The sequence below is a fragment of the Macadamia integrifolia genome, chromosome 6 (assembly GCF_013358625.1).
Source record: "Macadamia integrifolia cultivar HAES 741 chromosome 6, SCU_Mint_v3, whole genome shotgun sequence".
Classification (NCBI taxonomy): Eukaryota; Viridiplantae; Streptophyta; class Magnoliopsida; order Proteales; family Proteaceae; genus Macadamia; species Macadamia integrifolia.
Window position 1 is genome coordinate 21,409,154 of NC_056562.1, and position 25,292 is coordinate 21,434,445.

General features: G+C 37.5%; 1 long non-coding RNA gene across 1 annotated transcript; it reads right to left on the minus strand.

Annotated features, from left to right (window-relative positions):
- Nucleotides 1-12,929: 12,929 nt before the first annotated feature.
- On the minus strand, nt 12,930-24,986 carry LOC122081676. Its single transcript, XR_006141162.1, has 3 exons — nt 24,836-24,986; nt 24,076-24,149; nt 12,930-13,183 (listed from the first exon to the last, which is right to left on the minus strand). It is a non-coding gene; the product is annotated as an uncharacterized LOC122081676 (long non-coding RNA).
- Nucleotides 24,987-25,292: the final 306 nt, after the last annotated feature.

The following is a 25,292-nucleotide window of genomic DNA, read 5'->3' on the forward strand; positions in this document are numbered from 1 at the left end:
TCAGAAACTTCTTGCCCTTTTCTTCAGCTGATTTCATGTGAGGGTGTGCAAAGTAGAATAGGGCCTCAAACTGTTGCTAATAATCAAGGAATGGCTTGCTTCCTTGATTCAAGGCCGAGAACTCCACTTCCTTGCGGTCTCTAAAACTCCGAGGGTAATAATTTGCCAATAATAACTCCTTGAACTGTTCCCATTTGGGTTCTGAGTGTGTGGCAAACAATATTGCTTTTAAGGCTTGTCACCAGGAGTTGGTCTCATTCTTACACTGTAACCCCGCACAAATAATCTTTTGAGCATCAGTGCACTCAATCACTTCACATATCTTTTCAATCTCATGAATCCATCGGCCTGGTTCCAAAGGGTCACTTCTCACCTTATTGAATGTAGGTGGTAGGTTCCATTTGAACGAGTCCACCACTCTTGTGGTATGGACCACTAGCTGAAAATACGGTGCAAATGCCGAATGGTATAGGTAAGGAGGTGACATCGTGTATGGTGGTGTACCCTATGGTAGTATGGGTGGTGTACATCTAACTCGGTTCTAAAGGTTGATGCCAGGTGGTGTACCTCCAACCTGTGCCCCAACACCAGGCTCTTCAGTTGGACCTTGTGGAATATCTACCTAGGGAGGCTATCCTGGCAGTGTAGCATACCTTGTTGTTGCATAGTAGTCATAAATGTCTGCTATTGCTGGAGAATTTGTTGATGGAGAATCTGATTTGATTATTGAATCAAGTTCTCAACATCACCAGAGGTAAGTACTGATGGAGGATCAGGAAGTGTAGCCATAGGTGGATCCTCATGAGCAACATTCTAATCAATTGTCTCTTGGGGTTGTGGGTTAGGTGCTTGCCTCGTAGGTTAAGGCCTCCTATTGATTGGTAGCCTACCAACAGTATGAGGACCCTGATGTGCACCTCGAGCGGCACCCACAAATCTAGTGTGTACCATCATTAGTGTACCTGATTTGCATAAAAATTTCGTTTAGGTTAGTATTACAACTCATTACACAATTGTTCAAAGCTTAGCACGCAATCTTGTGCACTTCCATCCCAAAACAAACGAAGAAAAGTGCATATAATAAATCATACTCGAAATTTGTATCTAATTATATGTGTCGGCCCAAATCTCCCCTATAAACTCATAATTTTTCAAAAATGACCTTCAAACCCACCAATGTAGGCCATGTAGGACCCATGGGTGGCATCGGGCAGCCACTGCCAAAACCGACGGGTTAAAGACCGATGGGCATGGCTGGCTAAACCCCGCTGGTTTCATGCCTGCTAGAGTTGCTCGAGACCTACGCTTTAAAGGGTTTAAACCCCTGTTTTTCCACCTATTGTCTCTCCTTTCTCCTTCACTCCAACTCAAGCGATTCCTAGGTGATTCCATATGACTCAACTCGCCGAATCGACGCAACGATCTGTTCAAGTTGTATTCTCGCTCCTTCAATCATCAAGGTAAGTTCACAATCCCTCTTTTTCTCTCTAAAATCTGGGTTTTTCCTTTTTTGATTGAAAAATTGTCAATATTGTTGGAACTTTGGTTTTCCTTCTATTTCCTCCATGGAAAAACATTTACAAGCTAATGTAGAGCTTAGATTATGGTTTCCAAGTACTTTGATCCGTAGAATGGAAACTTGGGAGAAATTCCCCCCCCCCTTTTTTGGCCCTAACCATCGATTTTGGGGTTTCTACTGCTCATTTCTCTCCTCTATGTAATTCTAGCATTCCATTTGTGATTTTTTTTGTTTCCATTGCAATATGGAGCTTCTATAGTGTTCACTATTTCTTCCATTGCATACCGTGCCCCAATTTGGGTGGCATGGTTGTTCTCAATTCTTATATAGACTTGCCCAATAGAGAGGGCAACAACATTAGGAAATTTTATACCTAGCCATTCTTGAATTCATTGTTTACATTTGAATCATAATTCTTCAAGCATATTAGAATTATCAATAATTATTTCCATTGAAGTGTATACCTTTCATTTGGCTAGGTTCCCATAGTTGAAATTTCCTACATGCTTGGTAGACTAGCTTGAAATCCTTCCATCTCTTATTTCGAACCCAATAGTGATATGCAATCTCTTGTTTAATCTAGTACCATACCTTGTGTTCTTTTGAAAGGATCTTCTCATATTCTATATTCTTGGACTTGTTCATGCATTAAGGAAAAAAAAAAGTGATGAAAAGAGAACATATAACTACAAACTCAACATTTTCCCAACTTAAAGGGGTCGGCTACATGGATCCATACAAAATAGTAGTGAAAAAAAGGGGGGAGGGGCAGACAGACAAATAGGGGAGGCAGGAGTTGAGGAGATAGGAGTATACCGGGGAAAGTAAGAGGAAAGAGGCACAGTCTAATCTTAGTTAAATGGGGCCAGGAACATGAATCCTAGACCTCTAATTGGCTCTATCCAAGGTCATATTTGGACAAGTCCTAGACTAAGCATGTCATTCCTAACCACTTCTTCTATGGTTATTTTAGGCATGCCTCTAGCTCTTTTAGTACCTTAAAATTGAATCAAATCACTCTTCTTTATTGGGGCATACTCAAGCCTTCGTTGAACATGATCAAACCACCTCAAACGACTTTCACGGAGTTTGTTATTGACTAGAATAACTCCCAAGTCAGCTTTGCTATACTCATTTCTTCCTTTATCCTACTTAGTTCTTAGTTTTGTCACACATCCATCGTAACATTCTCATCTATCTTCTTCTTCTTTTTTTTTTTTCTTTTTTTTTTTTTTTTTTTTTTTTTTTTTTTATAAACAATCTCATCTCCATTATACATAACTTTTATATAAGATAATAATTATGATAAAATAATGATTGATTAGGTATCTATCTCTCTTCAATTTTCCTTTTTATTTTTACCCTAAAGTTTAATGTTGGCCAAAAGATAATTGTCTTATTATTTGTTAAATAATTATGGGGAATGGATCTATGCACGAAATGATTGGCCAAAATGAACCGTGTATTTGTCATTTCAATGGGGCCTTTTGTCCTCATTCGAGATCTAAAGTATATGTGCAAAAACATTTTTCAATAATTACAGATTATATTGATAGAAACCTATCATTAGTGTCTTAGTTGGACTGTGATCCTTGAATTAATAATGAAAGAACTACAAATTGAGTTTCTTATCAAGGGAAAAAAGATATTGCAACAAAGTACGACATAGATTGAACAGAAAAGGCTTGGGTCCACATATTACACTTGGTACTTGCTCGGTCTTGTCGGGCCAGCCTGAGTTTAAGGTCACTCTTATTACCATGTTCCATATGGTACTTGTATCAGTTTGCTCCGGTCTAGCCCCTATATGATCAAACCAAGTTAATACGGGTAATTAGACCGGGTTTAGAAAGTAGGGTATCACATTACCCCCCCTTTTTAAAAATTTCGTCCATAAAATTATATTACCTGGTTGTTCGATTAGATAATGATACATGGTTTGACTATCATCCTCTTTCTCCCAAGATGCCTTTTTGATTGGGTGGTTGGCCCATCGAATTTTCACAAAAGCAATAAAGCGATTACGGAGAGTTTTCACCTTCTGGTTTAAGATCTTAGCCGGATATTCTTCATATGTCATATCAGCATCTAAGTATTCCGGCTCCACAAGTAGCATGTGGGATGGATAATATACGTACCGCTTCAACATGGATGCATGAAAGACATTGTGAACACTACTAAGGAAAGGTGGTAATGCCAACATGTATGCTACTACCCCAACTTGCTTCAAAATAGGGGTTTTCCAAAGAATCCTTGGAATGTGTACAATACCTACCTCAAATCGAAGATCCCGGTGAGCTGATCATAAATTAGGGCTCAAAATACCAAGCCCCAGCTCCTGTGAAGCTCTACGGTCAATTCCCCTTCTTCTTTCTTCTTCTTCTTCCTCTTTTTCCTTTCTTCTTCTTTCTCTCTCTTCTTTACTCTCCCACCGACCAATTACCATTAATGAGGGAAAAGATAATAAATGTCACCCCTTTTATAGCTGGGCCTCCAAAAATATCTTCTAGTCATAGGTGGGTATATCTTAGGGGGTATATCTCAGGTGGGTATTCTCAGGTGGGAATATCTCAGGTGGGTATATCTCAGGTGAATATATATCAGGTGAGTATACCATTCTAGTCAGCCCATTGCTAGTGTTCCACTTGAACTTCAATTGGGACAAACTCATACTCATAATTAAATTGCATAAGCACCCAAAATGTCTAGCACATACCCTTACTTCTTGTACATGGCCTCGTGGTGCGTGCAACTGCAAGGCTTGGGTGCACATATTACAGTTGGTTCCTGGTCAGTCTTGTCGGGCCAACCCGAGTTCAAGATCACTCTTACTACCATGTTCCATATGGTACTTGCGTCAGTTCGCTCTGGTCTAGCCCCTATATGATCAAGCCAAGTTAATTCATGGCCTCATTCTTAAACTGTAACCTTACACAAATAATCTTTTGGGCATCAATGCACTTAATCACTTCAAATATCTTTTCAATCTTGTGAATCCATCGGTCTGGTTCCAAAGGGTCACTTCTCACCGTAGTGAATGTAGGTGGTAGGTTCCTTTTGAATGACTCCACCACTCTTGTGGTATGGCCCACCGGTTGAAAATACGGTGCAAATGCCGAATGGTATGGGTAAGGAGGTGGCATCATGTATGGTGGTGTTCCCTGTGGAAGTATGGGTGGTGTACCTCCAACTCGGTTCTGAGGGTTGATGCCTGGTGGTGTACCTCCAACCTGTGCCCCAACACCAGGCCCTTCAGTTGGACCTTGTGGAATATCTACTTGGGAAGGTTGTCCTGGCAATGCAGCATACCATTGTTGTTGCATAGCAGTCATAAGTGCCAGCTGTTGCTGGGGAATCTGTTGATGGGGAATTTGATTCGATTGTTGAATCAAGTTCTCAACATCACCAGAGGTAAGTACCGGTGGAGGATCAAGAAGTTTAGCCATGGGTGGATCCTCATGAGCGACATTCTGATCAATTGTCTCTTGGGGTTGCGGGTTAGGTTCTTGCCCCATAGGTTGAGGCCTCCTATTGATTGGTGGCCTACCAACCGGACGAGGACCCTGAGGTGCACCTCAAGTGACACCCTCGGAACTAGTGCGTGCCATCGTTAGTGTACCTGATTTGCATAAAATTTTCGTATAGGTTAGTATTACAATTGATTGCACAATTGTTCAAAGCTTAGCATGCAATCTTGTGCACTTCATTCTGAAAACAATTGAAGAAAAGTGCATATAATAATTCATACTCCAAATTTGTATCTCATTATATGTGTCGGCCAAATCTCCATTATAAACTCATAATTTTTCAAAAATGACCTTCAAACTCACCAATGCAGGCCATGTAGGACCCACAGGTGGTAACTGGCAGCTATTGCCAAAACTAATGTGTAAAATACCGGTGGGCATGGCTGGCTAAACCCCGCTAGTTTCATGCCCACCGGAGTTGCCCGAGACCAACGTTTTAAAGGGTTTAAACCCCTGTTTTTCCGCCCGATTCCTGGGTGATTCCATATGACTCAACTTGCCGAATCGAAGCAACGATCCGTTCAAGTTGTATTCTCACTCCTTCAATCATCAAGGTAAGTTCACAAACCCTCTTTTTCTCTCTAAAATCTGGGTTTTTCCTCTTTTGATTGAAAAATCGTCAATATGGATGGAACTTTGGTTTTTCCTACTATTTCCTACATGGAAAACCATTTACAAGCTAATGTAGAGCTTAGATTATGGTTTCCAAGTACTTTGATCCGTAGAATGGAAACTTTGGAGAAATCCCTCACCCTTTTTTTTGGCCCTAACCATCAATTTTGGGGTTTCTACTGCTCATTTCTCTTCTCTATATAATTCTAGCATTCCATTTGTGATTTCTTTGTTTCCATTACAATATTGGGCATCTATAGTGTTCACTATTTCTTCCATTGCATACCTTGCCCCAATTTGGGTGGCATACCTTGCCCCAATTTGGGTGGCATGGTTGTTCGCAATTGTAATATAGACTTGCCCAACAGAGAGGGCAACAACATTAGGAAATTTTATGCCTAGCCATTCTTGAATTCATTGTTTACATTTGAATCATAATTCTTCAAGCATATTAGAATTATCAATAATTATTTCCATTGAAGTGTATACCTTTCATTTGGCTAGGTTCCCATATTTGAAATTTCCTACATGCTTGGTAGACTAGCTTGAAATCCTTCCATCTCTTATTTCGAACCCAATAGTGATATGCTATCTCTTGTTTAATCTAGTACCGTACCTTGTGTTCTCTTGAAAGGATCTTCTCATATTCTATATTCTTGGACTTGTTCATGCATTAAGGCTACATCTCATTGGGATCACTGTATACTTCAATCACCAAATGCATCATCTCATTAACCACTTCAATCACCCTATTTGTCATCCTAGAGATGTGATTGGTGATGATGAATAGGTGCCCTGAGACAGAAAGGGACCTATTTTGATTGCTTCATATCAAAGATTCTTACAAACCTATTTGTAGGTGTACTGAATAAATATCTAAAATGCACACCCTAATCGGTGAAGGAAAGAAAGCCACAACGCGGACTGCTAAGGTGGGACCTCCTAACGCTTGCGAAAGGGTGAATATAGGTAAAAGGGGAGTCGCTTCCTAGATTGGAGTCTAGGATCCGCAATGGTGTCCCTTCTTTGTAGGAGGGAGACTAAATTAACTCCAAAAGACGGTTGTGATTAGGGCTACAATGGGGCCGAGCTTCTTAAAACCCTAGCCCAACCCTAAGTCCCATTAGCTGGGCCCAAGCCCACCCTGGACCCTGATTTAGGGCCTAACAACTTCAACCTAGGCCCAACCCTATCGGACTCACCCAGCCTAGGCCTGCCCTAAGTGGCCCTGATTGGACAGGGTCGGGTCGGGTATACCCAGACCCTACAAAATATGAAATGACGAAAAAATCATTAGACTTTGCATCTAAATCCCTTGGATTTAAGGAGTAAAATAAAAATTAAATCAAAAAAACATTATTAGATGAGAAATTTAAGTAGTTTATACAACCATGGTGGATAATGGTCACCAAGCTAATGAAATTGGCCATCGAAAACTTAATAAATCAGGGTAAAAAATCAGGTCGGGCCACAGATATCAACCCTTACCTGCCCTGACCTAGCCTAGAGCCAAAAAATTTCAGGGCAAAAATTTTTTGGGCCTAGCCCTATGTAGGCTCATGGCAAGCCAAGGGTAGATCGGGCCGTCAAGGTCAAACTTGTGCCCTTAGTTGTGATATGCCTCAAATCTCTGGGGAAGTGTTTTGTCCCGTTTGGGAAAGGTGTTAGGTTACTTTTGTAAATATCATTAACTATAAATCATTCCATATTTGATTATTAAATTTCGTTTTACTTAGCATCCAAATCCACTTGGACTAAAAAATAAAAATAAAATTACATGTAAATTGCATCATTACTAAACATGATAAGAAATTTAAGTGGTTTATACAATCACATTGGGTAATGATTACAAAAGTTTACTTTTTTATTTTGAAAATTTCTTATACTTCTCTTAATTTCTCTTGCAAATAATCGTAGTCATAAGGAACGTAATAAAAATGTTTACAAATTCCGGAGAAAATCATGTCTGGAATTACCAAAATGCCCTCGGGATTAAAACTGTTCAAATTCCCCTTTGATATCATAAATTTAAGGAAAAGGGCAACCTGTATTAAGTATGAATGAAAAATATTTCACGAAGTGCAAAACAAAACAATGGTCAAATTACAAAAATACCATTGAGTGATAAAAATTGTATGTACGGCTAAATCAAAAAAAAAAAATTTCCCCCGAAAAGACTTGGAAACACCAATACATGTTTTAACACTCTTGGTGTGCCAAAAGATGTAAAATTTTAAGGCTAAAACCAAATGTTTGCCAAGCCTAGCAACATTACCAAAAGGTCTCCCAAGGTCGTTAAAATGCAATTTTAAATGATCAAGTACGAACATGAAAAGTTTCCAAAATCATTTAAAATATATTTGAATTCATAAAACATAATTAATGTGATCTTTTTGGGATTCTTACTGCATTATTTTTAATTAAGACGGATAAATTACCCAATTGACCTTCATGGGGATAAAAATGTAAAAAGGTACCTCTACTGCTATAACCTATAGGTAGGCTGCGTTTGGTAGTTATCGAGAAAAAACATTTCTGATGTTTTTTCATTCTATAGGAACAAAAAAAAGGGATAAAGCATTTGGTGTCAACTTCGTGTTTTTTGATTTTTTTGGAACAAAAAGGAAAAATAAATAAATAAATAAAACACAAGAAACACAAAATGATGGAATGACAAAACCTTGTTCTGTTGTTTCTGTTTCATTCTAAATACAAAAAAAACTTAACAACTAAGGTAATCGCTCCTAAAACAGGTTCACTTTAGTGATTTTTTTTTAAACGACATTTTTGACGCGGAAACTGAAAATTTTGTTTTTTACACGAAACCTCATTTTCTTGAACTGAATGACAACCAAATGTAGCCATATAATACATCTTATCATGAAGGGACCGGGATACTATAGGGAGCTTTCATGAATTTTTCCACATCCTTAAAGTATTAGAAAGTAATTTGAACTAATTTTCTAACGATAATAGCTGTAAAGGGGAAAAAAAAAAGGGAAATATAATAAGTTAAAAAAAATACAAATACTGACCCTACATGTTTTTATGCATCACAAATATAGTAAAATTAAATCATGCACATGCCATATAATGCATATAAGCAAATATACCCTGATTATGGGGAAAATGAAAATGAATAAGTATCTAAAAATCACATAAAGTCATAAAATGAATGTTAACACTTAAAATAGCGGTAAATAATTCCAAATATGATTATACACGGATCAAATAGAAAAGAAAAAAATAAAATAAACAAAATTTTCAGAATATTTTGGAATTAAAATAATCAATTGACCAAAATACCTCTACAAGGATAAGAAATAAAATATGTGTATATATACATAAAAATAGAGGGAAATGTTAAAATTGTTGAGAAATATGAAAACACACATCATAATTTTTCTTGTAATTCTATGATATGTTTTGCATTTGTATTGCACTCCATCAGTTGTGGCCCTGTTTGTACTTCCAATGTCGCCACCCTGAACCTCTATCACGAGCAAACACCCAAAACCTTCCCCTGTTGCTGCCCTGAACCTCCATCGTGAGCAAACACCCACCTGCACGTCCCCTCTCTGCCCTCGCCTTCAAACTCCACCCAAGATTGCCATCTCAACTCCCTCAACTCAACCCCGGGTAACCTATGCCACGCTGTGCAAGTGCTCACCACTTGCGCCGTGAGCACAGCCCAGCCCTTGCAATCGTTCACAACACACATCAAACTCGAGAAAGTGGAGAGAGAGATTTTCATTGAAAAATCTAAAATTTGTTGAAGTTACATATTTACCCTTAGTTTTGAAATGGTTTGTGGCCACAAATCACATATAACTCTTCAGTGATTTGTGATTATTTTAATTTATAATAAATAAATATTAGCAGTAAAAATCATACCAAATACCTGTAAAAATAGAAATAATTCAAATTAATACAAATATAAATCAAACCAAAGAGAGCCTTAGACTCTATACTATTAGTGAATAATGTCAAATAATTTTTTTTTAGAACAAGAATGGGTTGGGTTTTTTTTTCAATATTATTATTTTTATTAGAACGGCATTCATTCAAAGAGAAGGTATAATAAACACAAGGTTTGGATAAACGTTATCCGAAAACCAAAGAATGTAAATTGATCGGATTGTCTCACATACCATTTGACAGGGTCATCCCAATTGGGGGATGGACAAAACAAATCAATAGGTGTAGGCACAACTTACATTAAAAGGATCCTGGAAAATAAGAAGAAAAAAATCTTGGTTGTCCATGTTAGGATTGGCAGATAAATCTAAGTTTGGATTTTAAGGAAAAAAGAAGTGATGAAAAGAGAACATATAACTACAAACTCAACATTTTCCCAACTTAAAGGGATCGGCTACATGGATCCATACAAAACAACAGTGAAAAAAAAGGGGGAGGGGGGACAAGAGTTGAGGAGATGAGAGTATACCGGGGACAGTAAGAGGAAAGAGGCACAGCCCAATCTTAGCTAAATGGGGTTAGGAAAATGAATCCTAGACCTCCAATTGGCTCAATCCAACGTTATACTTGGACAAGTCCCAAACTAAGCATGTCATTCCTAACCACTTCTTCTATGGTTATTTTAGGCATGCCTCTAGCTCTTTTAGTTCCATAAAATTGAATCAAATCACTCTTCTTTATTGGGGCATACTCAAGCCTTCGTTGAACATGATCAAACCACCTCAAACGTCTTTCACGGAGTTTGTTATTGACTGGAGTAACTCCCAAGTCAGCTTTGCTAAACTCATTTCCTTTTTATTTTTACTCTAAAGTTTAATGTTGGCCAAAAGATAATTGTCTTATTATTTGTTAAATAATTATGGGGAATGGATCTATGCACGAAATGATTGGCCAAAATGAACCGTGTATTTGTCATTTCAATGGGGCCTTTTGTCCTCATTCAAGATCTAAGTATATGTGCAAAGACATTTTTCAATAATTACAGATTATATTGATAGAAACCTATCATTAGTGTCTTAGTTGGACTGTGATCATTGAATTAATAATGAAAGAACTACAAATTGAGTTTCTTATCAAGGGAAAAAAGATATTGCAACAAAGCACGACATAGATTGAACCGCAAAGAATTAAAGGTTTATTAATCCCCAATTTTGAACATAAATATGGAACCGGCCACCTCGTCTGAATCCGAGTAGAATTGATCTGAAAAGGGGTTATATTTCAGAGCTGATTTAGAAGCCACATCTATCACATAGCAATAATGATAAATGCTCAAAGTCTCGAGCCTCTCCTAACTTAAGATTAGAGAAAGAGCGCGAGGAGTTTCTTAAACAAGAATGAGATGTGGGAACTCCTTTATGTCCTAAAGATCTAAAGACCGTAATGTGTAAATGGATTGACAAGATGTTGAAAGGGTCAGAAGGGCAGCCTAACGGCTGGCCACCTTTAGTTGGTGCCTTTGGTGGAAGATTTTATTCAAATCCAATGATCTACATAGAGATTTGATTCCTTATGTTATTGAAAACGAAAATATGATGTACATGATTTACAAGAAAAACTATTAGGTGGATATTGAGCAAAAGAAGGTATGTCGACTTAATTTCCTTAATTAGAAGAAAAATTAAAGGAAACTTTAAAATCATTTGGAAAATAGTAAAAAAAACTTCTTATTATAATATATGGAAGAAACGGTAAAATGTGGGGTTTTTCTTCATTTTATTCTTCATTTTCATCCTCTCCTCTCTTGGAAACTTTATTTACATTGATCTTCACTAATTGATACTAGGGAGAGGGGGAAGAGTATCTTTCTCACATTGGTTCCACACCGCTGCACCAGCCTTAGAAAGACCTGCCTTAAACAATTGGTACTTGTGATAAAATGGATCTGATATTTGTACAGGCATCAATCCAAGTGCTTCAACCGTTGCATCATGACAGTGACGCCCCATTTTTACAAGTTGAAGGCAACAATTCTTGCTAACTTTGGATTTTCTAACCAATGCTATAGTGACTTCTATGCCACAAACGTCATCATTTATATGTTCTGTGCAAGTCTCTATAAAATGAAAAAATCCCGGTCGAGGTTCAGGTGGGATATATGAAAATGATTCAGGGGCAGGTGCGATGTTCTTTGATGCAAGTGTTGGCACAATGAAGGCTAAGAACCCTATGGTTATCATCGAAATACCATAGAAATTTGTCATCTTATTTTTAATTCTCTTACTCTTGAACGATAGGAAAAATTTTTATGAATTCACTTTCCATATGATAACAGATTTATAGGATTCAAGTTTCGGTTAGAAATAGATATATTAAATAGGTACATTAGGAGTAAGTGAGCTATAATTATTTCTACCACATTTTAATGATATTTAATATCACAATTCTCGAGTGAATGCATATTGTACAGTTGAAAAAGCTTTTAACTTTTACATTAAAAAAATTGAAAAACTTTGCTATGTTTATAAGAAAATTAAATCACTTATTTATGGTTTTTAGATCTATCATTCAACCCTTCCACATGATTCACCATTAGGTGTTCCAAGACTCCAACCAAAGAGTGTTTAATCTGGTCGGTTGACTGGGAAAACTGTTACTATCTTTTAATGTAATTTAATATATCAATTTTAGATTTTAAATGCATTTGGTATTTACTTAATTAAAAATTTGATGATTTAAAAAGAATTTTTCAGTCCAGATCAAGTCCTCGTACGAGAACTTGGGTTTCGATTCTCGTACAACTAAGAGTTGGACATGTGTAATCCACTTATTATCTCTCCTAATTTGTTGACCCACTACCGATCTCTTCCTATTTTCTCTTTTATTATCATTTTCCACACTCCCTCACTCTCCTCACGGTTTATCAAAACTTCTTTTTTTCATTTTTCATTTTAATTATAATTTAACATTCGTTAATTAATATCCTACAAAATAGCTTTATTTTAATCCCTCAAAATAGCTAATACTAATCCAAAACCAATAAAAATTAAGAGATACTTTTTTCCCACCCTCTTATCTCTATTTTTTTAAGTTTATTCTCTCTCTCTCTCTCCTCTCTCTCTCTCTCTCTCTCTCTCTCTCTCTCTCTCTCTCTCTCTCTCTCTCACCCCCCTCACATAGAATCGAGCCGGTGACCGAGTTAACTCCGGTTAACTCACAAACCTACCAAGATCAAAAATGCAGTAACTGCAATATAGCATATGTCTACTAAACTAAGATCAGACCTGTGTTTTCAGCGGAAGACCTGTTCATAATAATGCCTGTAATTGTTTCCCAAATACTTGATACCCAAATTGAGTTATATAAGTTATATACATTTGGGACTGAAGGCATGATATATACACAAAAATATAACCATTTAAGCATCAAGTAATAAAAAGGGAGTACAACAAAAATAATAGAAAAGAATCACTCAGAAGTCACTACTGCCACACAGCACAATCCTCCCACGTGCAATCGGCATCGTGCTTGAACTCAATGGGGACCCACCAGCCCTCAAAGGAAAACTCTACAGTGGGGCCCGGCTCCTGATCTCTAGGTTGGTAACCTGCAAAATCATATTAAAAGAGTTGTGCACATGAGATGAGCTCACTAGCCCAGTAAGTGGAAAAGAAGAACACACAAGGAAAGCCACACAAATAGTCACAACATATATGCGCCTTTACTGTAGACACTGAATTTTGTCACCCCCTGGCAATGATGACAATATGAAGAGTTACATGTTGGATATTTTAGACTTGGAGAATTTTCAAACTTAGAAAATAACATTTTTTTTCTTATAAGATTTCAATAGAAAATGTTTTCAAAAATTAGAATTTAATATTATGGATTATTTTTGTTTGTCCCCTCAAGTCGGACATTATACTTTGATGCGAGAACTATGCGAATCGACACTCGATTCTCTCTTTCATTATATGATCCTGGTCCCTACTTTATGCATATTTTTGTAAAGGTTCCTAGTCGAGACTACAATCATGTCTCATATCATTGGATAGTGCTCAGACTGAGCTTTCTAACGATATATTACACGTCGAATTCCGACAAACGGTTTGAAAGATATGACCCCCGAAAGTTGACTCCAAAGTTCGGTATCAGATTTTATTCCGAGCAACCAGGGAGTGCCACGTGACGCCCAAACCCCTTTGTCCAAAAGCAAGCCTTTTGGACAATTCTCCTTAGTTTTTTAGTCCCACATCGGAAATAAAAGAGAATTGTCTCAAGTCCCAAGGCTATAAGTATAGTCCTTCCTCTCTTCCAAAAAGGGGAGGAGAAAATTTGTGAGAAGGAATATGGCCCCATGAACGTTTTTGCTCATTCTCTCTCTCTAAATAAAGAATCCCTCCAAATATAAAATTTTGAATGTGTAATCCTTCCTTGAGCTGGGAGACCTAGTCCGGTTCGGTTCGGTTCGATTTTGGGCTTGAAGCACAAGGGTTATCTCTCCTTGTTTCTTGATTAAAGCCGGGTTTAAGGTATTTTTCTTCTCCTAATTGCAATTTAGAACTAGTTTATCTAATTTAATAGATTAGTTTCTAATTTATTAATAATTGATTTATTTATATTAATTATGTTTAATTAGTTTCAGTTTGGTTCAATACGGTTTATTAGATGTGAATTGATTTATTCCAGTCCAATCAAAGGTATTTAGGTTTAATTGATTCTTTCAAATTAATTAGGTTTAATTGGTTTTTTTTATTTAACATGTTTACTTAAGTAGATTTGATTTGGTTTAATTTTTTTTAAATTGTTTTTTGTTCTTTTAATCTAGACCCTTAGATTAGGATCTCAGCCCTAATCTCTTCCCCCATCTTTTCTTCCTTTCTTTCTTCTTTTCCCTATAGCAGAACCTGCAGCCGCACCTTTCTCCTCCTTTCTTCTTCTTCTTCTTCGTCTTCTTCTTTTACTCTTCTCCTTCCCTGCTGCTGCAACTGAACCTGCAGCCGCACCTTTCTCCTCCTTTCTTCTTCTTCTTCTTCTTCTTCTTCTTTTCTTCTTCTTCTTCTTCTTCTTCTTCTTCTTCTTCTTCTTTTTCTCTTCTCCTTCCCTGCTGCTGCAACCGAACCTGCAGCCGCACCTTTCCCTGCTGCTGCAACCGAACCTGCAACTCACCTTTCTCCTCCTTTCTCCTTCTCCTAGTTCCCCCTCCATCTCCACCAAGGCCTTAAACCCACTGAATCATATTTTTCTTCTTCTTCTTCTTCTTCACTGCTGAACTAGCACCAACCGAACCCCCCTTTTTCCTCTTTTTTATTTCTTTTCTTCCTTCCAAATCTGAAACAACAGAACCCATGTTTTTCTTCTTTTCTTTTCTTCGTTTTTCCTTCCAAATCTATTTGCTTCGCACATTCTTCACAGCCTTGACATTCCTTGAGGGTTTACCAACTTTTATTAAATCAGGTTTTGAAAATGGGAAGTAGGTGTATGGGACGTAGTCTACGACGTAGGTTAGTATGGGCGTGGCTGGCCCCTCAAACCGCCCGTAACATTAGGAGCATGTTTGAGATCCCGATAATTTGAATCTTTTTAAAATTGGTTTGTTCCTTTTAATATAAATTCAATAAATAAAAAAAAAAAAAAAAAAAAAAAAACCTTTAAACTTAGTAGTAAATCTAGCTTAGGTATTTTATTTTAATTTCAACATGGTCTAATCATATTTCTCACCATTTGTTGGAATATTTTCAATCCATATCATACTCTAATTGGCTTCCATCATATCTGGTTTAATAATTTTGCTTTAATTTATTGTAGCTAATCTAAACAATTTAGGTTAACCAATTCTTTTTTTTTTTATCTATTTACCAGTTTAATTAGGTAAATCATAACCTTAGAGCAATTTAGATTTATTTCATATAATGTAGTATATACTTAGATTTAGCATATCCGCTTTTTTTTTACCTAATCTAGGATAGTTTTAGGCATCTTTCACTTAGTTGTTCTAAAATCCATTAAACAATAAGATCAAAGTATGACTCATATTGCATTCAACCAATCTTTTAGATTCAATCTTAAACCCTAGGTAAGTGTAACTAGACTAACTAGCTTTAATTACATCCCTCTTTTGATCATCTAATATAGTTAATAAACATAGTTTTAATCTAGTTAAAAGTCATTTGCAAACTAGCATAAATAGGATTCCATACCATACTTTACTTTACCTACCATTTAGGTACCGCTTGCAAATAATCTATTATAGGACCTCATAATGTGTTAAATCTTTAATCATACTAATTAGTTCAATTTAGGATTTTATAATTTCATTAACCATCCATCTAGGCTAGGCTCAATTAAAGCCATTAGTTCAATTTAGGATTTCATAAGTTCATTAAACATCCATCTAGGTTAGACTCAATTAATCGAATTAGTTAATTTATGGTTTCATGAGTTGCTCAACTAATTCTAGGGCTAAGTTTATTTAATTAGTTTAATCTAAGACTCATAACATATTAATCAAATCATTTAAGATTTTTAATATTTAATTAACGTAATCATTTCATTATTTGCATCATAACCTAGCTAGCATAATTTAGACATTTGGTTTAGGGTTTTCACATGTCATGCTCAGATACATAGTTTAGGGTTTTCAGTGACCTAGATTTAGGACTAGTTAGTAGGGTACAAACAAACTTTGATCAAACAAAAGGAGACCGGCTTGAGGGCCGGGCAGACTGGGTGCCTAACACCTTTCCAGTCTGTCACTTGACACTTGTCTAGAATCTTGGTGCAAACCAGCCTTATCCATCAGAGTCATTAGTCTCTCTCCCTTGATTGTGGGAGACATTTATGGGTCCTAGACCCTTTCTAGGTGGCGACTCCCTTTTACCCATAACGTGCATCTCCCCTTGGCATTTGATGACCAGGGGATACTATCTCATCTCATTAGGGTCGAACCCTAGCGTGTGTACATGCGCTAAGCACCGTATTGCTAATCCAGCGGACGTCCATGATACCTACATATATGCAATTTATTTTAATCATATTAGCCTAACAACATTACTAGGTCATCAGCTATATGCTACTACAACTATAGTGCATGTATGCCTCGGGTACAAGCCGCGAACCCCAACTCGTGATACACCCATAGGGTTCTTGGAGAAGGCCCACCATTGGTACCGAAATTTAAAATGCAAGCTGACTCTCGGTAAATTTAAATGACAACAAGTAAATGGGTGACTTCACTCGAAATAAAAACAGTACGATCGGCCCACTGAATACACCACCGGGGTTACCGACTGTCCTAAATATCAGTCGTGTGTAATTCAAACCGCTACAAGAGTTTGACAACTATAACTCGATGCTTCCCCCCAATAGTAACCCAACACGTAAACCCCTGTTGGGAAGGGTGGTAGTACAAAAGGGTATATAAATCCTAGCCGTATGATTCCACATGAGTATAGTACGACTACACGATGGCACCGTGTCCCATTCTATGAGCCACCATGCACTCATTTTCAGGCCAACTATGGCATCTAAAATCTAGTATGCATATCATGTCCACATGAGATTACTCCATTACATACATCAAGACATAATAAATATTCAATCATAAAACAAAGCATAGTATATGATGTAAATGCACATTCAAATACGTGATATAGCATATGTGATGTCTAGTATACACACAAGTGACATGATGACATGGCTAGACTAACATATGTTAAATGATGCATAACATTCTGAAATTAAATCAGAGTCCACTCCCCACTTGCTTGTATATATACACGGTGCTTGTACCTGGCACGTAAGAGATCCAATGTATGGGTATGCGTATAATGAGTGTAACCTATCATAAATATAATGGTTATCATTTCACTATTTTGGGGTCAAAATTATCATGTTTGAACACTAAAATCGAGTTTAGAATCATCAATGGGGGTTATCCATCCAATTTGGACCCATTCTGGGCATTCTAGAAAAACAGGTGGGCATGGAACCAAAGACAGGCAGGCTTCGTAGCCTACCGATTTCATGCCCGCCAGTTACACCAGAGCCCAAAAATTGAGTTATGGGAACTCAGGAGGGCTAGAACTCGAAGACAGGTGGGCCTAGAACACCCCCCAATCTTGAAACGAAATTTTCACATCTTCTTCCCCATCTTCTCTTCGGCATGGGGAACTTGTTTGGGGTCGATCAGGTGACTTAAATCACTCATCTAAGGTCCAATCATGTATCCTCAACTTAGATCCAAGATGAAATCAAAAAAAAAAAAGGAAATTCCTACCTCTTTCTTAAGAACACCAATGAAACCCAAAATTTCATTTCTTTGCCCCAAGAACTTACAAATACTCTAAATTTTCCCCGACAATCCTTCCAAATCCTTCAAAATCAGTGTACACACCTTCCATTAGTCCTTATATTTGATTATCTGTGCAAGATTAGCAAGATCCAAGTGGGTTCTTTCCCAAAAATCAAAAAGAGGGTTTAAAAAATGGGTTTTCCTAAGAATCCTTGGAATGTGTACAATACCTACCTCAAATCGAAGATCCCGGCAAGCTGATCATAAATTAGGGCTTAAAATACCAAGCCCCAGCTCCTGTGAAGCTCTACAGTCGATTCCCCTTCTTCTTTCTTCTTCTTCTTCCTCTTTTTCCTTTCTTCTTCTTTCTCTCTCTTCTTTACTCTCCCACCAACCAATAGCCATTAATGAGGGAAAAGATAATAAATCACCCCTTTTATTCCTAGGCCTCGAAAAATATCTTCTAGTCATAGGTGGGTATATCTCAAGTGGGTATTCTCAGGGGGGCATATCTCCGATGGGTATTCTCAGGTGGGAATATCTCAGGTGGATATATCTCAGGTGAGTATATATAAGGTGAGTATACCATTCTAGTCAGCCCATTGCTAGTGTTCCACTTGGACTTTAATGGGGACCAACTCATACTCATAATTAAATTGCATAGGCACCCAAAATTTCTAGCACGTACCCTTACTTCTTGTATATGGCCTCGTGGGACGTGCTAGTGCAAGGCTTGGGTACACATATTACACTTGGTACTTGCTCGGTCTTATCGGGCCAACCCGAGTTCAAGGTCACTCTTACTACCATGTTCCATATGGTACTTGCGTCAGTTCGCTCCAGTCTAGCCCCTATATGATCAAACCAAGTTAATACATGGCCTCATTCTTAAACTGCAACCCCGCACAAATAATCTTTTAAGCATCAGTGCACTTAATCACTTCAAATATCTTTTCAATCTTGTGAATCCATCGGTCTGGTTCCAAAGGGTCACTTCTCACCTTAGTGAATGTAGGTGGTAGGTTCCTTTTGAATGACTCCACCACTTTTGTGGCATGGCCCACCGGTTGAAAATAAGGTGCAAATGCCGAATGGTATGGGTAAGGAGGTGGCATCATGTATGGTGGTGTTCCCTGTGGTAGTATGGGTGGTGTACCTCCAACTCGGTTCTGAGGATTGATGCCTGGTGGTGTACCTCCAACTTGTGCCCCAACACCAGGCCCTCCAGTTGGACCTTGCGGAATATCTACCTGGGGAGGCTATCCTGGCAGTGCAGCATACCATTGTTGTTGCATAGCAATCATAAATGCCTGCTATTGCTGGGGAATCTGTTGATGGGAATCTTATTCGATTGTTGAATCAAGTTCTCAACATCACTAGAGGTAAGTACCGGTGGAGGATCAGGAAGTTTAACCATGGGTTGTCCTCATGGGTGACATTCTGATCAATTGTCTCTTGGGGTTGTGGGTTAGAAGCTTGCCCCATAGGTTGACCCCTCCTATCGATTGGTGGCCTACCAACCGGACAAGGACCCTGAGGTGCACCCCAAGTGACACCCTCGGATCTAGTGCGTACCATCATTAGTGTACCTGATTTGCATAAAAATTTCGTATAGGTTAGTATTACAATTCATTGCACAATTGTTCAAAGCTTAGCATGCAATCTTGTGCACTTCCATCCCAAAACAATCGAAGAAAAGTGCATATAATAATTCATACTCCAAATTTGTATCTCATTATATGTGTCGGCCCAAATCTCCCCTATAAACTCATAATTTTTCAAAAATGACCTTCAAACCCACCAATGCAGGCCATGTAGGACCCACGGGTGGCATCGGGCACCCACTACCAAAACCGACGGGGAAAAGACAGGTGGGCATGGCTGGCTAAACCCCGCCGGTTTCTTGCCCGTCGGAGTTGCCCGAGACCTACGTTTTAAAGGGTTTAAACCCCCGTTTTCTGCCTATTCTCTCTCCTTTCTCCTTCACTCCAACTCAGGCCATTCCCGGGTGATTCCATATGACTCAACTTGCCGAATCGACGCAACGATCTGGTCAAGTTGTATTCTCACTCCTTCAATCATCAAGGTAAGTTTACAAACCCTCTTTTTCTCTCTAAAATCTGGGTTTTTCCTTTTTTCATTAAAAAATCATCAATATGGATGTAACATTGGTTTTTCCTTCTATTTCCTCCATGGAAAACCATTTACAAGCCAATGTAGAGCTTAGATTATGGTTTCCAAGTACTTTGATCCATAGAATGGAAACTTCGGAGAAATCCCCCACCCTTTCTTTTGGCCCTAACCATCAATTTTGGGGTTTCTACTGCTCATTTCTCTTCTCTATGTAATACTAGCATTTCATTTGTGATTTCTTTATTTCCATTGCAATATTGGGCATCTGTAGTGTTCACTATTTCTTACATTGCATACCTTGCCCCAATTTGGGTGGCATGGTTGTTCTCAATTGTAATATAGATTTGCCCAACAGAGAGGGCAACAACATTAGGAAATTTTATACCTAACCATTCTTGAATTCATTGTTTACATTTGAATCATAATTTTTCAAGCATATTAGAATTATCAATGATTGTTTCCATTGAAGTGTATACCTTTCATTTGGCCAGGTTCCCATATTTGAAATTTCCTACATGCTTGGTAGACTAGCTTGAAATCCTTCCATCTCTTATTTCGAACCCAATAGTGATATGCTATCTCTTGTTTTATCTAGTAATGTACCTTGTGTTCTCTTGAAAGGATCTTCTCATATTCTATATTCTTGGACTTGTTCATGCATTAAGGTTACATCTCTTGGGATCACTGTATACTTCAATCACCACATGCATCATCTCATTAACCACTTCAATCACCCTATTTATTATCCTAGAGAAGTGATTGGTGATGATGAATAGGTGTCCTGAGACAGAAAGGGACCTATTTTGATGGCTTCATATCAAGGATTCTTACAAACCTGTTTGTAGGTGTACTGAATAAATATCTAAAATGCACACCCTAATCTGTGAAGGAAAGAAAGCCACAACGTGGACAGCTAAGGTGGGACCTCCTCCCGCTTGCGAAAGGGTGAATATAGGTAAAAGGGGATTTGCTACCTAGGTTAGAGTCTAGGATCCGCAATGGTGTCCTACTTTGTTGGAGGGAGACTAAATTTACTCCAAAAGACGGTTGTGATTAGGGCTACAATAGGGCCGAGCTTCTTAAAACCCTAGCCCAACCTTGAGTCCCATTAGCTGGGCCCAAGCCCACCCTGGACCCTGATTTAGGGCCTAACAACTTCAACTTAGGCCCAACCCTATAGGACTCACCCAGCCTAGGCCTGCCCTAAGTGGCCCTGCTTGGACAGGATCGGGCCGGGTATACCCAGACCCTACAAAATATGAAATGACTAAAAAATCATTTGACTTTGCATCTAAATCCCTTGGAATTAAAGAGTAAAATAAAAATTAAATCTAAAAAACATTATTAGATGAGAAATTTAGGTAGTTTATACGACCATGGTGGATAATGGTCACCAAACTTAAGAAATTGGCCAACGAACACTTAATAAATCAAGGGTAAAAAATCAGGTCGGGCCACAGATATCAACCCTTACCCGCCCTAGCCTAGCTCAGAGCCAAAAATTTTCAGGGCCAAAATTTTTTGGGCCTAGCCCTATACAGGCTCATGGCAAGCCAAGGGTAGTTCGGGCCGTCAAGGTCAAACTTGCGCGCTTAGTTGTGATATGCCTCAAATCTCTGGGGAAGAGTTTGGTTCCGTTTGGGAAAGGTGTTAGGTTACTTTTGTAAATATCATTCACTACAAATCATTCCATATTTGATTATCAAATTTCGTTTTACTTAGCATCCAAATCCATTTGGACTAAAAAATAAAATAAAAATTACGTGTAAAATGCATCGTTACTAAATATGATAAGAAATTTAAGTAATTTATACAATCACATTGGGTAAATTACCCTATGATATCTTATATTTAAGGAAAAGGGTAACCTGGATTAAGTATGAATGAAAAATATTTCACGAAGTGCATAACAGAACAATGGTCAAATTACAAAAAAACCATTGAGTGATAAAAATAGTATGTACAGCTAAATCAATTTTTTTTTTTTTTCATCCAAAAAGACTTGGAAACACCAATACATGTTTTAACACTCTTGGTGTGCCAAAAGATGTAAAATTTTAAGGCTAAAACCAAATCTTTGCCAAGCCTAGCAAGATTACCAATATGTCTCCCAAGGTCGATAAAATGCAATTTTAAATGATCAAGTACGTACATGAAAAGTTTCCAAAATCATTTAAAATATATTTGAATTCAAAAAACATAATTAATGTGATCTTTTTGGTATTTTTACTGCATTATTTTTAATTAAAATGAATAAATTACCCAATTGACCTTTATGGGGAAACAAATGTAAAAAGGTACCTCTACTGCTATAACCCATAGGTAGGCTGCGTTTGATAGTTATCGAGAAAAAACGTTTCTGATGTTTTTTCATTGTATAGGAACAAAAAAAAGGGATAAAGTGTTTGGTGTCAACGTCATGTTTTTTGATTTTTTTGGAACAAAAAGGAAAAAAAAAATAAATAAATAAAATGCTAGAAACACAAAATGATGGAACGACAAAACCTTGTTCCGTTATTTCTATTTCATTCTAAATACAAAAAAACTTAACAACTAAGATAATCGTTCCTAAAACAGGTTCACTTTAGTGTTTTGTTTTGAAACGACATTTTTTACTCGGAAACTGAGAATTTTGTTTTTTACACGAAACGTCATTTCTGAAACTGAATGACTACCAAATGTAGCCATATAATACATCTTATCATGAAGGGGTCGGGATACTATAGGGAGCTTTCATGAATTTTTCCACATCCTTAAAGTATTAGAAAGTAATTTTAACTAATTTTCTAATGATAATAGCTGTAAAGGGAAAAAGAAAAAAAGGGAAATATAATAAGTTAAAAAAAAAAAATACTAATACTGACCCTAAATGTTTTTATGCATCACGAATATGGTAAAATTCAATCACGCACGTGCCATATAATGCATATAAGCAAATATGCCCTGATTATGGGGAAAATGAAAATGAATAAGTATCTAAAAATCACATAAGGTCATAAAATGAATGTTAATACTAAAAATTGTGGTAAATAATTCAAAATATGATTATACACAGATCAAACAGAAAAAAAATATATATATAATAAACAAAATTTTCAGAATTTTTTGGAATTAAAATAATCAAATGACCAAAATACCTCTACAAGGATAAGAAATAAAATATGTGTATTTTTACTTAAAAATAGAGGGAAATGTCAAAATCGTTGAGAAATATGAAAACACACATCATAATTTTTCTTTTAATTCTATGATATGTTTTGCATTTGTATTGCACTCCATCAGTTGTGGCCCTGTTTGTACTTCCAATGTCACAACACATATGTGTCTATATGTATGCAATTCCTTTTAATCCTATTAGCCTAACAACATTACTAGGTCATAGGCTATGTGCTATTCACAACCACAGTGCATATATGCCCCAAGTACGAGCCGCGAACCCCAACCCACGATACGCCCATAGGGTTGTCGGAGAAGGCCCACCGTTGGTACCGAAATTTAAAATGTATGCCTACTCCTAGTAAATTTAAATGACAGAAAGTAAATGGGTGACTCCACCCAAAATAAAAGCAATACGATTGGCCCTCTGAATATACCACCAGGGTTACTGATTGTCTTAATGATCAGTCGTGCGTACTTCTAATCACTGCAGGAGTTCGACAATTGCAACCCTATGCTTCCCCCCAATAGTAACCTAACACGTAAACCCCAATAGTAACCCAACAGGAGTATATAAATCCTAGTCGCATACTTCTACATGAGCACAGTACGATTACACGATGGCACCACGTCCCATCTATGAGCCACCATGTACTCGTTTCCAAGCCGACTGCAACATATAAAATCTAGTATGCATATCATGTCCAAATGAGATTTTTCCATCACATATATCAAGACAATGAATATTCAATCATAATACAAAGCATAGCATATTATGTAAATACACATTCAAATGTGTGATATGGCATATGTGATGTCTAATCTACACACAAGTGACGTGATGACATAGCTGGACTAACATATGTCAAATGAAGCATAACATTCTGAAATTAAATCAGAGTCCACTCCCCACTTACTTGTATATGTACACGGTGCTTGTACCCGGCACGTAAGAGATCTGATGTGTGGGTATGCGTATAATGAGTGTAACCTATCATAAACATAATGGTTTATCATTTCACTATTTTGGGGTTAAAATTATCATATTAAAACACCAAAATCCGGTTTTGAATCATAAATGGGTGTTACCCATCCAATTTGGACCCATTCTGGGCATTATGGAAAGACAGGTAAGCATGGAACCAAAGACACAAGGGCTTTGTAGTGCACCGGTTTCATGCCTGCCAGTTACACCAGAGCCCAGAAGAGTTTTGGGAACTCAAGTGGGTCACAACTCGAAGACAGGTGGGCCTGGATTACCCCCTAGTCTTGAAACCAAAATTTCCCATCTTCTTCCCCATCTTCTCTTCGGCTTGGAAAACTTGTTTGGGGTCGATCCGGCGACTTAAATCACTCATCTAAGGTCCAATCATGTATCTTCAACTTAGATATAATATTAAATCAGAAGAAAGAAGGAGATTCCTACCTCTTTCTTACGAACACCAATGAAACCCCATATTTCACTTCTTTTACTCAAAAACTTCCAAATATTCTAGATTTTCACCAACACTCCTTCCAAATTCTTCAAAATCATTGTACACGCACATTCTATTAGTTCTTAGATTTGATTATCCATGCAAGATTAGCAAGATCCAAGTGGGTTCTTTCCGAATAATAAAAAAGAGGGTTTAAGAAAGGGGTTTTCCTAAGAATCCTTGGAATGTGTACAATACCTACCTCAAATCGAAGATCCCGACAAGCTGATCATAAATCCGGGCTCAAAATACCAAAACCCAACTCTGGTGAAGCTCTACGGTCGATTCCCCTTCTTCTTTCTTCTTCTACTTCCTCTTTTTCCTTTCTTCTTCTTTCTCTCTCTTCTTTACTCTCCTACCGACCAATTATCATTAATGAGGGAATAGATAATAAATGTCACCCCTTTTATACCTAGGCCCCCAAAAATATCTTCTAGTCATAGTGGGTACTTCTCAGGTGGGTATATCTCAGGTGAGTATATCTCAGGGGGGTATATCTCAAGTGAGTATACCATTATAGTCAGTCCATTGCTAGTGTTCCACTTGGACTTCAATGGGGACAAACTCATACTCATACTTAAATTGCATAGGCACCCAAAATTACTAACACATGCCCTTACTTCTTGTACATGGCCTCCTGGTGTGTGCAAGTGCAAGGC